Genomic DNA, 16347 nt, shown 5'->3' with positions numbered 1-16347 from the left:
GAAAGCCAAAAAAACAAAGTAAGTAAAAACAACAACAAATCTTTTTACTTCAACTACCCTTCCCCAGACTAAACAAGTACAATCATCTTTATGAGATATAGATAGTAACACAGCTCTTTATTCCCAAAGAAAGTAGCCAGGATAAATTGTCAAAAACAAGTTAAATCCCATTAAATTTTCACAGAGGGTTATATTTATGCCAAAATACTGGTCTCAATTTTTTTTCTAACTACATAAACAGAAACATCTGACTGAAAATATTTTTTACACATTTAAAAATAGCCTGTGCTTATGAAATTACCTTTCTGGATTCCTACTTACATTTTTCATAAAATGCTTCATAGATTTTATCAATTCATTAATACCCTCCTACTTCTCTGAATAATTTCCCTCTCCATTTATGAAACCTACAACATTGATACCCTGCTTTATCTACAGTGTCATTCATATATCAGTAATAATGACATTAATTAAACTGTGCTGCTTGTTTGCTTAGCAATTTTTTTCCCCTGTGGAGAAAAGGAAACCATATGATGCTAGGATGATTTGTAATAGATCTTCCATGACTACCAAGACCTGAAATCAGAGGCTGCCCTCCCACAGCACTGGAGACCTTTTAGCCTTCAATAAAGTAGAAGAAAATAAAATATATTAAAGACATCAACCTAACAGACCCATTCCCCAAAGGACAGACGCTCTTCAGGTGGAGAAAGAAGCCAGCCAGCCAGCTTCAAACAAAACATAAATGTAACACTCCCAATAAAAGGTACGGCATGAACATCCCACTATGGTAAGGAAACTGTTGTTTATTTAAGGAAAAATACACGACCTGTGACATGAGTGAAAGCACCATGTACACATGTATTATAGTTTAAAATTAAGAATGATATTGGAGTTTTAATTGCACAAAATGCTCACCTAAAAATGATATATCAATAAAAATAAGCAATTGCAACGGAGTGCTGCCTGTATAGTACCATACTGCCCCCTCATGTGTAAATGGAATTTTGAAACCACTTGGATTACTGTGGACAAATATTTGCTATTGAACATCTAATATATTGCTCCAACTGGTAACCTACTAACACCATATTTCCACACAAGCTGTCTTCCAATAGGGCACTCTTGCAAATAGCAAACTACTTACAGGCCTTAAAGTTCTTCTGCTGCCTAGACTACTGTCCACAGCTGGATTTACAGCTGTGTGTCACTGTTGAAGGTAAATAAAGCTGTGGAGTGGTAGGAACCCCAGGGCTGTTAGGTGGAGAAGAGCAGGAGAGCGACGAGAAGATGGGAAGCCTAATTCCGGTGAAGGGTAATAGCACTGGTGACCACCGTTTGGAACAGCTCCTGGACATACCTACACTTGATTTTCCAAATGTGGCAGATGTCTCTGGGATGCCACCAGAATAGGAAAGCAAACAATACACAGAGCCACGATATCCAAAGCACGGACAGGCCATGGAAAAGTGAGAACCCAGGAACTGGAACTGGACACCAAGCAGGCTTTCTGGATGGTCAGGCTGATGGAATAGCACAAGTCCCCGAAAGGCTTCGCCTCTTCCTCCTCTGCTTTGCGGGGGCGGAGGGGTGTCTGAGGGAGAGGTGTGGCAGCCCCAGCTGTGCAGCTAGAGTGCCCAGCCATGTGGGATGTGGGATGCGGCCCTGTGGTTCTAACACTCCCCGTAGACTCAGATTCTGAGTCCATCCTGGCTCCTCAGTCTAGATCCCAGGGTCGGGCCCAAACAGATGACTTCAGGCCCTGTTTAGTTTCCACCAGACTCTCTGAGATGGGGACAGGGCTTCACATTGTTTTCTTTTCTTTGGTTTACATTATATAGCTCCCAGGGCATTCCTTCATGTAGCTAAGGCAAAGAAACACTGAGTTGGACAGTCATTCCACAGTTGTCTCAAAACACTAGAAAAAATCTGTCAGAAAAACCAGCACTGCATATACACAATTCCTCAGGCTATCCATGTCCTTCCAGTTAAGCACATGGTGGTTCAAAGATTCTAAGGAACCACTGCTGCCTTGATAAACTCTGTGTGGCACAGGCATCACGAAGAGCTGAATTACCCACCAGACTGGGGCAGGTACTGAGTCACAGGTGACTGCTTACAGACAGTACTGCTCTGGCTTTGAAGTCTCACAAGCTACAGAAGCAGAGATATATTCCTTAACGTAGTAGTGTCCTTCAGTTTTTCACGTGAATAATGAGGGCCACCATATCTACAGCTCAAGTTATGACAAAGCTTGAATGAGATGGTGCTTCGAAACTATTCAGTTCAGCACTTAGAACATGGCAACCAGAATAAATCTATGTATTTGTGATATAATCACTTACAGTATGTAATGATAAAAAGTAAGTCAGATCCTTATTATTCTGCTTACGCACCCTTTTCAGAGGACCACTCATTTCTTAAGGTCTTGAATATTCCCCCAATTCAGCCCTGAGAAAAGTTATTCCGAAGGTTTCTAGAACAGGACATCAACCAACGAGCTGAAGGAAAGGATCAAATGGAGCATTTTTCCAAAATGCTCAAGCCAGGGCCTGGGGATATAGCTCAGTGGTGTAAGCACCTGCCTCGCAAGCACAAGGTCGTGAGTTCAATTCCCAGTACCAAAAAAAAAAACAACAACAACAAAAAAAAAAAAACAAAAACACTAAAAATGCTCAAGTCATCTAGAACCAAATTACTGTTTTGTGTCTTTATTTCTGTACTTTAGTACTAAAATTTTAGATTTAAATTACTTCCTATCACATTTAACATATGTAACATTTTTTAAAAATGCCTGTTGGGTGCTGGGCTTTCTTGGAAGCACTAATACAAGTTTTGATCAAAAATACAGAGAGTTTACATTTTTAAAAAATTATTACAATTAAAGACACATCATCATCAATCCCTCTCAAAAAACTCCCTCTGGCTTTAGGCACCATCTCCCCACCGTTCGCACCACTTTCTGAAGCAGTTCTGGAAGTCTTTTTTTTTTGAGAGTCTTTAATTTTGCTGCGGTGGCTGCCTTAATGCCCTGAGGGGATTCAAAACATTCACACTTTATGGCTGTTCTGATGTGTGAGAAGAGCCACAGGTCACGTGGTGCCAGGCCTGGCGAACAAGTGGGGAGGACGCGCGTTTCACAACCTTGCCTCTCTTTCAGCTAGCACTCTGCAGCTGCACTCGTTGTGCTTTTTCTCAGACCTCCTGCAGACCCTCACAGAAGAGCACTTCCAGAACCGCTTCAGAAAGGGGCACGAACAGTGGGACGACGGTGTCTGAAGCAAAGGGAGCGAGCGATTTTGAGAAGGACTAACAGTCAAGTATATTTACTGTCATTTTTAAAAATTTAAACTACAGTTTTTGATCAACCCTTGTATAGTTTCAACATCTGAGCTCAAGTACTGTTCTCCACATACTAGAAAAGCTCAAAACTTAAAACATCCAGCCCAAGGTCCCAGAGTTTAAAAATGGTAACACTGGCATTTGAACTCTGACTCCAAAGTATCTGCTGCCAAGCTCTACAAATACTGTCGTTTATGAAACAAAGTATAACTCCTAGGGAAAAATCAACACCAAATATTCTTTTGAATCTATTTAGGAAAAGGCAGCACAGAGTAATACCAACACAGGACCACTACCCCCACCTGGATGTTTGAAGAATACCCTGCCTTTCACGTGCATTTAACTTGTCTTTCAACACACCATCATCAACTGTAAAGTCTCCTTTTTAAGCTACAAAGCTATCTGTGGGCTTATGATTCTCTCCAAAATGCCAGGAATGATTTTAAAGGACATTCTTTCAAGATCTAGTAGAGGAGGAAATATTGAAACTATTTACTTTTAAATGCTGACCTGTTTTCTGGCAAGCTGATTCCAGAAATTAACGTTTATTTCGTTCTACATTGCCAAGATGTGTGCCGTTCCAAATACAACACTGATTTTCCAGTCTAGCACCATGGCAAGGACAGAAATTCCTCCTACTGCCCAGGTCTCTTTCCAAGTTTCTTTTGACTTACCTATCTTTCCTAGCATTCTGCTTGCTACTGCCTTTGTTCAAGCGTAGATGAGCATATTTTAAGTAATACTGAGAAGCAAGACATCAACTCTATTCTAAACTTTATTTTTTTTCAGGATAAAAATGTCTTCCCACACCTACATATTTACAACATAAGAAAAAGTCAAGCTGAATAAACCAATGCAAAAAAAACAAACCACGCGTAGGCTTGTCAGGTAGAGAAGCGCTTGCTTATTCAGGTCTCCTCAGTGCCAGCACAAACAGCAGTCTGGCACTGCAGCTCACAGTCACAGGTACCCGAGATACAACACAGTGGGTGTTTACGCTCATGGGACTCGGCCACGTGTATAACCTGTCTGCAGATCCTTCATGCCCTGCCACCAGAGGCCAAGCATGCATAGGACTACATCACTTCTGCCAAAAATACTCTGCAGGTAACAGGAAATAAAGATAGTTTCTGAAAATGTGTTCTGGTACCCAACTCAAACCTGTAATATTTAAGTGCACTGAATTATTAGTGTGGGTATAGCAAACTAAGGCACCTTTTTATAAGGATGTTTCTACAGAGGAGTTCACTGGTCTTTACTGTTACAGGAAGATCCTCAGTATGTTTTCATACTCCTCAGCTTCCAAAGATGACCTCACTTCAGGGCTCAGCTGCCATGTGAATGGTATAAAGACCGCTGAAAACATGCTTCCAGCTGTCTGTCCTTGATCAGCACTACTCCACTGACTAAACACGAGTCTACTGTAGAACACTCAACCAGACACGATGAAAGGGACTGACAATGAAATATGTACTAGCTGGGCTCAGGCTTGAGGCTGGAAATATTCTGAGGCTTCATGTTGCTTCTGGTTCATTAAAACTCAGAATCTCAAAGCTGGAAAGCATCCTGGATTTCCCTTAAGCCAACCCCTCTATTTCACAGTTGAGCAAACTGAGGGCCCTGTGGTTAAGGATTTGCTTATATTCTCACCACCAGTCAGTGCCAGGCTTGGATCTTACTCCCTGGCCAGGGCCTCGATCTCAACTGCCACTTCCCATTTTGTTGGCTCTGACCCTTTCTCTCCAACAAAGTATGCTTTATGCATGTGCAGCCAGCCCTCCACATCTGTGGGACCCAATCAACTGCTGAGAGAAAATACTCAGAAAAAAATTACCTCTGTACTGAACACATACAGACTTTTTGTCTTGTCATTATTTATTCAACAATACAGTGTATTTACATAGCACTTACATTACATTAGGTACAAGTAAAGAAGAGATGATTTAAAGTACTATATAGAAAGATGTGTCCACATTATACGCACGTATTATGCCATTTTATGTAAGAGACTTGAGCAGCCATGGGTTGGCATCTCTATAGGGTCCCATGGATACCAAAGGACAATGAACTTCCTCTTCTGGAGAGGTTTTGCTCAACTGTTGCAGTTCCACAAAGTGCATTCATAGGCACTTGAGGTCTCCAGCTGACACTGGAGCACATTCAGGATCCTGTCTGGAGTTTATTGCCATGCGCCAGATGAAGGCCCTCCCCACAGCCACAGGAGATGGGAGAGGGAAGAGAGGACCTTCCAATTCCTGTGGTCGTTCATTCCAGAGGATGCGGCCCTAACTCAGCAGGAGGTTTTGGAAAAATCTTTGCATTCTGATTTGCAATGACAACAATAAAAAAGGATAGAAAGTAAAAAAAGGAAAATTAGAAGCGTATGTTTTAGAAGATATAAAACTAAGAGTTCTTGTTTTTCTAAATGGTGTGGGCTAATTCAGGAGACATTTTTAGACTTATTCCCAAACCCCACTGGATACTGCTATGGGTGGCTTTCATGCACTAAATACTGACACCCAACTGATTTAGGGTTTTGCCTTAGAATTTTCAGAAAACAGCCTTTATCATCAGATTTTATAAAGAGGAAGCCACTCCTAGGACTACCTATTCCAAATCATAGGTATTTTCAATAGCATTAACCTGGAAACCAACAGCAGTGACCCCCCCGCCAACATTCAGCAAAGACCAGAAGAGGGAATCATAATAATGAATACCTTTGATAGTATGCTGAGAACTAAATGCCATTAAGAAGTTTTCACATGTATGCGAGTAACTTTCTCCCTGTTACATAAACGGAGCCTCTCCTGATAAAGCCAAGGCTGTATCACTCCCATATTCACAGTGTGAACACACATTCCCAATTATAAAAGGCTGTTTTTTCTGGTTTGCAAACCTTTAAAAACACTCCAGGTGCAGTTTTATCCACTTGCACCTGCAAACATTTGGAAAACGCACTCTACAGTTTCCAAAGTCAGAAGAAAGCATTCTCCCAAACACAGCTGCACCTTTGGCTCTCATAACCCACACGTCTATGAGTATTCTTTGTGAGTAAAAAGTCAATGCCTAGCTAGACTTTCTTTTCCCAATGTGTCCTTTGCACGCATGCAAACAAACCCTTACATTTCAGCAATAAAGACCCAGGATAACATTAACAAAATCTGTTCTACATCAACCATAAGGCATCCTCCGTACATGATACTCCTTTGTTTTGTCTCTTCTTTCTCTTCCTTCAATTTTGGTTACAAACTCTTCTGAGACTCTATTTCGTTTTTTCACCCTTCTTACTTCTGAGCCTCAAGCATCCCTTAGAAGTCACTTGATATTAAAAGGAGCACAGAAAATCTGAACACAGGAAATCTATCTGCAGCCCCAAAGATCTAGGTGTCTCCAAGGAGAAGTCTACACCCAGCCTCAGACTGTGTGAACTCTGATAAAGGATCCTCCCTCAAGTAACACTTGGGAATAGTTAAACTGAATAGAAATGCATATATTTGCAACAGACTACCTCATGAAACTGTTGAGGTGAATGGCATTTTTCCTAGAGATCATAATCTAGTCATTTGGGTAGGTTAGAATAGCTAGTTTCACAGAAATAAAAAAAAAAAAGTAAGCTATGAGCCTCGTAATTCTCCAAAAGGAAATGTGTGAGTATCAATCACAATGAAGAACTCATCAGAGCCAGGCATGGTGGCGCACGCCTGTAATCCCAGCACTCAGGAGGCTGAAGCAGGAGGATCATTGCAAGTTCGAGACCAACTCAGGCTACCAAGTGAACCAGGCCAGCCTGAACTGCATATCAAGATCCTGTCTCAAAAAGACAAAAAAAAAAAGAACCCCTCTGTTGAAGATATGCATGTATGTGTGTATTTATACATATATATATATATATATATATATATATATCTGAATCATCTGAAACCTCCTCCAAATACATATGCTCACCAGACTGGCCTATATACTTAAAAGGTAATACATCACTCAATTTTTCCACGTTAATGATAATAAAAATAAAATGCCCCAAAGCCAAGCCATGTTTTGAAGATGGTCAAAGGTTTTATTTTATGGGAGGTGGCACTGGTGTGTGAGTAGGATGAGATATCACTGGCCTTGATGTTTAATTTCTGTTTTTAAAGGTTGGGGAATGGTTTGATTTTTCATTCTTTATTGAAAAAAACAGTTGTTTTTCCAAATTACAACTCACTTGTGTCACATAGGTGTTAACCGATATGTATTGTATTCCTCATAAAATGTTCATAAACAAACAAGCTCTTAGAATATTTTAAAACACCTACGATCTTTAACACAGAAACATAAATGTTAATGTTTTGCTAAGTATTCTTCAGGTGTTTTTTTTCTTCATTTTGTCTTACTGTAAAGAAGAAACCAGCCAACGCAGTCCATATAACTTTATACAGACTCCTTAAGTGCCTCAATCACATGTTCAAGCCCTAGCTGTACATAACACATGACTCTGCTATACACATCTGTTAAGACTAAGCTCTGGGGCAACATACAACTTCTGAACACATTAGACTTTACCTTCCAAATAAAATGTTTCTAATCAGGAGTTTAAAAATACTCATGAATATATTTAAGCAAACAGTCTACTATTCCAACCCTCACCCCGTCAACCTAATTGTTTGGAGAATCCATGGACCCAGGGTCCACACCAGCCTCTCTCTCCACGTGAACTGCACAATTCATTCTGATAAGTCATAAATATGATGGCAATATGCATTTTTCCCTGCACCCTAAAGAAATAAAAGTCCTTCACCTGAATTACTGCTGAGATCCAAGTAAGTGTTGGCTACTCACATCACACAGAAATGTTAAGGACCTGTCAAATTGGGTTGTGCACGCTTACCTTTGTCACAGGATTTCAAGAATGCATACTGACTGTCATGATTATATGTTTATTTACTTGGAGATGAACACATTAAGATTTCCATGTAATTTAAATCCCATCTAATAGACGGGAAGAACCAACAATGAGGGGCTGGGGATTTAGCTCAGCAGCAAAGCACCTGCCTGGCAAACGCAAGGTCTTCAGCTCAATTCCTGGCACCGGAAAAAAAACAAAAACAAAAACAAAAACAAACAAAAAAGAACCAACAATGAATGCTAAATCTCATGGGTCAGAGTTAGCTGAAGAACAGGATTCTTAAATACTCTGAGTATCTCCTAACAAACTAGCATCAATTACAGAGAGAGAACAGGTGTATTTACAACCAAGAAATCTGCCCTTCACTACCTGTGGCAGTCTTAAAACATGAGCACGATTCTTCGACACTCTCTCAAGAGGTAGCACCTCCCACCCCAACCCCAAATTTAGGCAGGCTCAGGACTGCTTCAGTCCACAGCATACATGAAAGTGAACTCCAGGACTTCTGATGCTCGAGCATAAAAGGCCCTAGGCCTCTGTCCTGTTTGTTGGGACACCCCTTGGAGCTATGAGTGGCCATGTTTGTGAGGAAGCCCATACTGTAAGAAGAGGCCATGCCCAATCACTTCAGGGGGGCTCAGCCCAAGTCAGCAGAGGCCAGCCACTGGATGTGACAAAAAAATCCTCCGGATGATTCTAACCCACAGCCACTGCAGACTCTCCAGCTGAGGCCCAGGCATCATGGAGCGAGGTTCACTTTGCCTGTATAAACTGCTATTTGTGTAGTCATGAAAAAAAAATTGGCTATATTTCAATGCTCAATTTTGGGTCGTTTGCTATGCCATGATTAAACAATAAGCAGAATACCAGGTGATAAGATAACTTCATGGATAATTAAACAAACTGGCATTAAGTGCCTACTGATGTGATTCACTAAAAAAATGGTACTTTTGAACCACCCTAGAATATATACCTTAAGTGTAATCATAAAGTCAAATTAAAGATCACTTTATCAAAAATTGCTCTGTACACTTCAAACATGGCAATGCCATGAAAGACAAAGACCAAAACATGATTCAAAATAAGAGACTAAAGAGATATGACAATTATCAAACACAATACACAGTTTTCGGCTGGATACTGTAGAGGAGGGAAGTTCTCTACACAAGTATCTCTTGAGGACAGGCAAAGTTCCCAGTAAAGCAGGGTTTGTCAAACGTTTATGCACATACGAGTAGCCTGTGGTCTTACTAAAATGCAGACTCTGATTCCACAGGGCAGGAATAGTGAACAATCTTCACTTCTGACAAATTCTCAGTTAATGTCAATATGCTCAATCCTGGGCTACGCTTGGAGTCATGATGTACTGAGAAGAACACTGTGTCAGCATCAAAGTTCCTTGATTTGTCCTTGGTTTTAAGAGGCACATGTTTAAGAATATAGGGATGAAAGGTCATGATGAGAGGGAACTTGGTTCCCAGTGATTCGACAGCAATAACAAAAACAATTATAGTGTGTGAGGTAGATATACTAACGTTCATGGAGCCATATTCAAGCTTTCTGTGGGTCTGAAATTTTTCAAGACAAAATTTCAAAAAGCAAAGGTATAAAATTTATAAGCACAACCTTAGAAGTTTGATATTTTTATCTCAATGACACAAAGGAAATGCGTGGTTACGGAGATTAAGTAACCAGGACATGGTCATCTATATTACTAGTGAAGAACCCCCAAGGTTATAAAATGACAGTGTTCTCTGTTATTAAAATGCACCACGGCTTTGGATGAATAACTTCTCTAAGACTTCAGTTTCCTGATCTAAGAGGCTGTATCATATTGGATGGTTTCTGTTATCTCAGACATCACACTACAAACTCCAGCTCACCAGCCCATCACCACATTCCTCACATGCTTTACTGGAGCAGGACTTCATTCTCCCTCCACATTCATGATGAAATTAAAACAAAAGAGGACATGCATAAAAACTGTAACATCCATAAAAACTGCATCCTTACAGCTAGAACCAAATCAAAGACATCTATAAAGTTCTGAACTACTTAAGTATAGAAATGTAAAGTCAAAGATTTTTCAAGTTGATAAATTAAACCACGTATTCACTCGAAGAAGTAGCAGCACTACTGCCCCTTTTTCAGATAGCAGAAATTTACATTTCACAAAGGTAGACCTCCAAACATTGTGAGTAAAGTTGTGTATGCTCCTAACACTTGTGGCCCCAAGACTCCTCTTGGGAGTCAGCTCAAGAGCCAAAGATATTTTCAAAGATTTAACACATTCCTGCCAGCTTGAGCCACTTGTGGTACACCCATGACTGCCCAACTGGGCAGCCTATACTGCTGCTTGTGTAAAAGGTACAGTCACGCATGTACCACCAGTGGCTCAAGCCACCCAGCAGTGAGGCATAAGTACCACAGCCCATTGTGAACACATTTTTGATGCACATGAGTGAGGGCAGGGAACTGACGTTGAAAACGCCTTTGGACTACGCAGAGATACCAACTTAGGCTCTGAAAACTGATTACTGGAAGAATGGCAATCAGCTGGAAATGCAGGAAAGCATTCACCCAGATCTGCACTGGTTCACTGTACACATGAAAGGTCATTTCTTTTAGTACAAGGCTTCTAAGCAGGAAAACACACCAAAACTGTGAGCATAAACATCCTACCAAGGTCTTCAAATCGTCACTTCTGACATCCTTGCACAAAATGAAGAAATATGGCACAGAACAGAAGGTATTTTCTTCTCAGGATCTCTTGACATTCTTAAAAATTGAGCCTTTTCGTTCATGTGGATTATGTACACTGATATTGGTTTTTTTTTGTTTTTTGTTTTGGTTTTTCTCCGGTACCGGGAACCGAACTCACGACCTTGCACTTGCCAGGCAGGCGCTTTTGCCGCTGAGCTAAATCCCCAGCCCCTGATATTGGTTTTATAAAGTCAACGCTTAAATTTTAAAAGTTGTAAGATATATTTATTTAAAAAGAAAGCCATCACATATTAACATAATATGTTTCATAATGCTTTTATACAAAATGATTCCCAAAGCAAAAATAATTTAGTGAGAAGACTGGCACTGTTTTACATTTTGCAAACCTCTCCCATGTTTGACTGCATCAAAGACAGCTGGATTCTCCTATCTACTTCTACACTCAGCATTTTACATCGTCTCTGGAAAATGCCACTGTACTACTATGAAGAATGAGACTGAATAACTGTGAAGAATGAGAGTGAAAAGGGCAACTAAAAAAACAAAACACTTTTGACCTCACAGATCCCTGGAAGGATCCCAGGTCACACTTTAAGAATCATATTTGATACTGATATAGTAAGTTCAATTAACAAAATTGAACATGTAATAACCAAAGGACACCATTCAGCAGAACTACAATAACCTAGATGAGGGCTTCTCAATCCCAGCGAGACTGACATTTGGGCATGACAATTCCCTGCTGTGCAGGACTGCCCTGTGTACTGCAGATGTTCAACACCGACCCTAGTCTCTAGCCAGCAATGGCATCCCCAAACCAACCCCAACTGTCCCCAGACACTGTCAAATGTCCCCTGAGGAGGCCAAACTGCTCATGGTTGAGATCCGGAACTCAAATCTAGAGAAACATTTCTAGTATCAAGCTCCAGTGCTCTAGTAGTATTTGTTCACATTGGTGTGGTTTTCACCAGCAGATCATGTGAAAATGGGAGAGATACTGAGTAATTTCCTGAGCAAGAGGTGCATCCAAAAAGCTTTCACAAGTTGGACAAAAAGAGACCAGCACTGTAAGATCCAACAGAAAGACAAAAACATATGTTTTTGTGCAGCTGCACAGAATACGATGAGGAGCATGTGCCTCAGTGAAGCAATGGGACGGTCAGTGTGGGCAGGAAGCCTGCAATGAAGCCACTGACGGGCAAACCGACAATGCTGGAGATGGGCTTGGCAGACATAGGGCACACCGAGGCTAACACCAACAGCTCCTTACTGACCAGACCACATTTGACATTATGTTTGATTCACAATCAGAGAGTCACCAAGTAACAGGATTTCCTGAGTGGAGGTGGAAGTTCAAAACTAAGTCACAACTGACGGAACTGCGAAGAAATCCAACAGGACACGGTCCTGATTCTTAAATGCTTAAAATACTCTCACGGGAAAGAGGGATTAACCCTGTATTTGGCCTCCAAGGTTAAAACCAGAGCTAATGGGTTAAGAATATAAGGTGTATGTAAGGTGAATGCGAGCTGAGACTAAAAATCTTCTAAATTGTTCAAGTTAGACAATTCCCAGGTAAATTAATTCAGAGAGAGGACTTCTGTGTCCACAGTTTCACAAGTTAAGGCGGAGTGTCTTCCAAAGGCGCTCACACCTGCATGCAAAGTTTCAATGCCTGACCTGTGAGTCTACGAGCAAAACACATAGGCAGCCTCAGACATTCTCGCCTAGTTGTCAAAGCCAAATGAGTCACTCTTCTCCCTAAAGAGCGAGCCTGTCGAGCTGACCTGTCACCCTTTTCAGCAGTGCATGGTAACCTTTCCCTCACCTCTCACACAGCCTGTGCCACGTGGAATCAGCTCCCTGCTTGCTCTGATCTGTTCACACGCTGGCGGGTGGCCCTGGTCCTTTTAGGGAGGGCTTAATCTCATCTTAAGGTTTCCTTTCATTCTGATTTTCTCCTTCCAGGAAAAGGACAGATTAGATAACAAGTACATGAAAAGGTTTTGTAAGCTGCAAATATTCATATGGATATTAATGGTAAATAAAATCAAGCTTATTTGGCCTCTTTAAAATTAATCTTTTACTTCTCCCATAGACATGGAGAGATAATTTTGTCCAAGAGCAGGACAATTGCCCTTCTTGAAGCTTACTAAATTCCACAGCACCTATAACCAGTTTCATCTTATTTTCCTACATATTATGTATAAATACGTGATGCAAGAAAACGCATGCAGGTACTACGTTACTACCGAGTATAGTTCTGAAAAAGCTCGGAAACTCCCACCGCTAAGTAGGTATGTTAGGGAAGGCTGAGTGAAAGGGAAGGAGTGGGCAGAAACCTCAGTCTGGTGGTGAAAGCTCTGAAATTTCCATCAATGTGGTGAGAATGTGAGAAGAGGATAATTAATGACCTGTCAGATTCTGCACAGTATTTTCATTTTCAGAATTTTTATGGTACAAAAAGATGCAGATAACATGGACGTTCTTTAAATATATAACCTTTAAAGATATGCTTTTTGTCCTTGAGAAGACCTACACGACGTGGGCAGCATCATCCACTAGACTGCAAACCACACAGAAGAAAAAAGCAAATGAGAGGGAGTTGGCAGCCCACAGGCAAGGGTGATTCTGCTCTAGCGGATACATGTTTTGCTGCTGCCGTGGCCTATAGACATCACTCTCCAGGTTCTCGAGCCTTTCAGTGTGAACTCACACCCTCAACTCTCCAGGGAGCTCCCGGGTCTTCCGCCTTGGAAGGTGGGCATCGTTAGTCTAATTCCAGCTTCTTGTACCAAACAGCTGTTGGATCCTCCTGCTCTCCCATGTGTAGCCAACGATGTGCACTACCCAGGCTCTGAGGTCCTTGGGAAGCTCATAACTACCACCACTTTATAACTGTCTGGTTCAAGAATTTGAACATGGCACAGCAGAAATGATTAGACTCCATTGGGACCAGCTGAATGGCCAGAAATGGCTGAAACACAGTGACAAGGCAAGTTGGTTTCCTTGGCTTTCTGAGGTCTGGAATAATGAAGATGTACCATCTTACACCGTGTGCATTCTTAGATGGGCAGGCTACAGCACTGAGGGCTGGCACTCAGTCTCTCCAGCGCCCTACGTGGGCTTGCTTCCTCACAGTATGGCAGTCTCGGGGTAGCCGCACTGCTCACACGGCAACTGGCTTTCTCCACAAAAAGGATTCCAAGAGGAATGAAGTCAAAGCTGCCAGTCTCTTTGGGTTACAGTTAGGAGTTACTTCTGCCATAGCCAAATGATCGAAGTAGTCACAAGATCCACCCACGTTTAAGGAAAGGAGACACAGACTTGCATGCCTCCATGGTAGAAATGGACAACACTGTGAACACCTTTGATCTACCACAATGAAATATGTGTATTTTGTTTCTCCACCTAGTGCCATATATACATAAGTAGACAATACTTTGGATGTGAGCAAAGTAAGTACTCCCAAAGTAACTTCAAGATATTAAAAATGTTTCACAATAAGCACAATGTGCTCAACAGATCATACACACAATACTTCTCTCCCCACTACTTCCAGCTTTTCCTACCCACACAAGAGGGAAAGTGCATGAAAGACTGGAAAGAGCTCAGACTCAAAGAATCAGACCCACTGTTAAAAATGTCTTCACTGCAACCTGGTCTGTCCTGCAATTTCCAGTTTTACCCAACAGACTAGTCCAATAGATATTTTAATACATGATAGAGAACTAGAGTATTTAGTTTATTCAGTGATATATATTTAAGTACCCAATAGCTTGCGTTTTTAAGTCAAGGAAGAAAATGGAAGTCACTGTTATTTCCCTGTCTTGATAACACTGTGAAAGATATTTTGATACATACTTAACATCAGAAAATTCATTTACTTAAGCCCTTCCCCTCCCAAACAGCTAGTCCCCTCTTTTTATAAGAAAATCATGAGCAATAGTTTGATTCCTTCTCAGAGTATTTTTTTAAGTTGCCTATGTGTACATCTATATGTACATGTGACTCTACTTAGATATGTTAACACATGAGGGAACATAACTGAGATATAGTTCAATACCTCAATTTTTAATTGTCCATTCAAATATGAACTGAATGCCTACTATGGGACATGCAGAGTTTAGGCCCGGGAATAAATGATTAAGTGCAAAGACCCTGAGGCAGAAATGTGCCTGCATGTTCCAGGGATACCAGAGGCCAATGTGTTTAGCGTGTAGTAAGTGGGGTGCAAACGGAAAGTTGGATCAGTAAGTGGCATAGGATTTTTTTAACTTCACGCAGAGAGAGGGAGGGTGCCAGTGTCCTGGCCATCATTCGATTTCAGTGACTTAGTTTTCGATTGCTGCTTAATAAATTACCATAAACTCAGTGGCTGCAAATGCCACATTTAGCAAGCTTTGTGTTTTCTGATTTATGCTTCATGTAAGGCAGCTACCAATCATCTCAACACCCACCTCGGGGCCTGAGGACCGGGCATAGCTCAGCTGAGTCCCCTGCTCAGGACGCCCTCTGCTCCTCAGTCTGTGATCAACGTGTCACCAGCCCGGCTGCATTCTGGAGGTTGCCCCAGGGATGAATCTGCTTCCAAGCTCCCTCAGGTTGCTGGCAGAATTCATTTTTTTCAGTTATGTGACCAACAGTTTGCATGTTTTTTCCCCTGACAGTGGGCTAGTGGCTGCATCAGCTCCTGGGGGCCACCCTGGGCCCTCCGCCCTTTCCACTGGCAGGTCTCAAGATGCCTCTTCATTTCTTCATGGATAGCCAGAGAATTTCCTGTGTGCTAAGATGGGGCCTTGTATAACAAGATAGCAACACCTTTGCCATACTCTACTGATTAGAATCAAATTATATGTCTTATTCACAAACCAGGGCCCAGATCACTGGGCATCACCCTATGGCATATATGCACAATAATTGCACTGAGAATATTTGCAAACCTCATTTCTTTTTTCCTCTTTATTTTTTTCACAGCATTATGACTAGAACCCAGGGGTGCTCTACTGCTAATCTATATCTGCATCCCTTTTTATTTTTTACTTAGAGATAACTAAGTTGCCCAGGCTGGCCTCAAAGTTGCCACCTGCCTGCCTCAGCCTCCAGAGTTGCTGGGATAACAGGCTCTGGCTTCAAACCCAGCTACTTTATTCTTCTTAAATAGGCTACAGAGTATTTCCTCTCATGGCTGCCATATAATTTATGTAACACTTTTCTCCCCTTCTCTAGTTATTTTGAAATACGCAATACATCATTAACTACAGGCACCCAACTGGGCAACAACAAAACTTATCTTTTCCATCTAACCACAATTTTTGTATACACTGACCAAGCCTTTCCCACCGCACTGTCCTCCAGTCTCTCAGAACCACTCTTCCACTCTAAGATGTTTAGAT

General features: G+C 41.4%; 1 protein-coding gene across 1 annotated transcript in view; it reads right to left on the bottom strand.

Moving 5' to 3' along the window:
* Positions 1-16347, bottom strand: part of Arhgap10 (Rho GTPase activating protein 10) — a 295503-nt gene that overhangs the window by 53238 nt on the left and 225918 nt on the right. The window lies entirely within an intron of this gene.

The sequence above is a fragment of the Chinchilla lanigera genome, unplaced genomic scaffold (genome assembly GCF_000276665.1).
Source record: "Chinchilla lanigera isolate Chin_1 unplaced genomic scaffold, ChiLan1.0 scaffold00070, whole genome shotgun sequence".
NCBI lineage: Eukaryota > Metazoa > Chordata > Mammalia > Rodentia > Chinchillidae > Chinchilla > Chinchilla lanigera.
The sequence above is the reverse complement of the archived record's forward strand: the minus strand, read 5'-3'. Positions and strand labels throughout refer to the sequence as shown.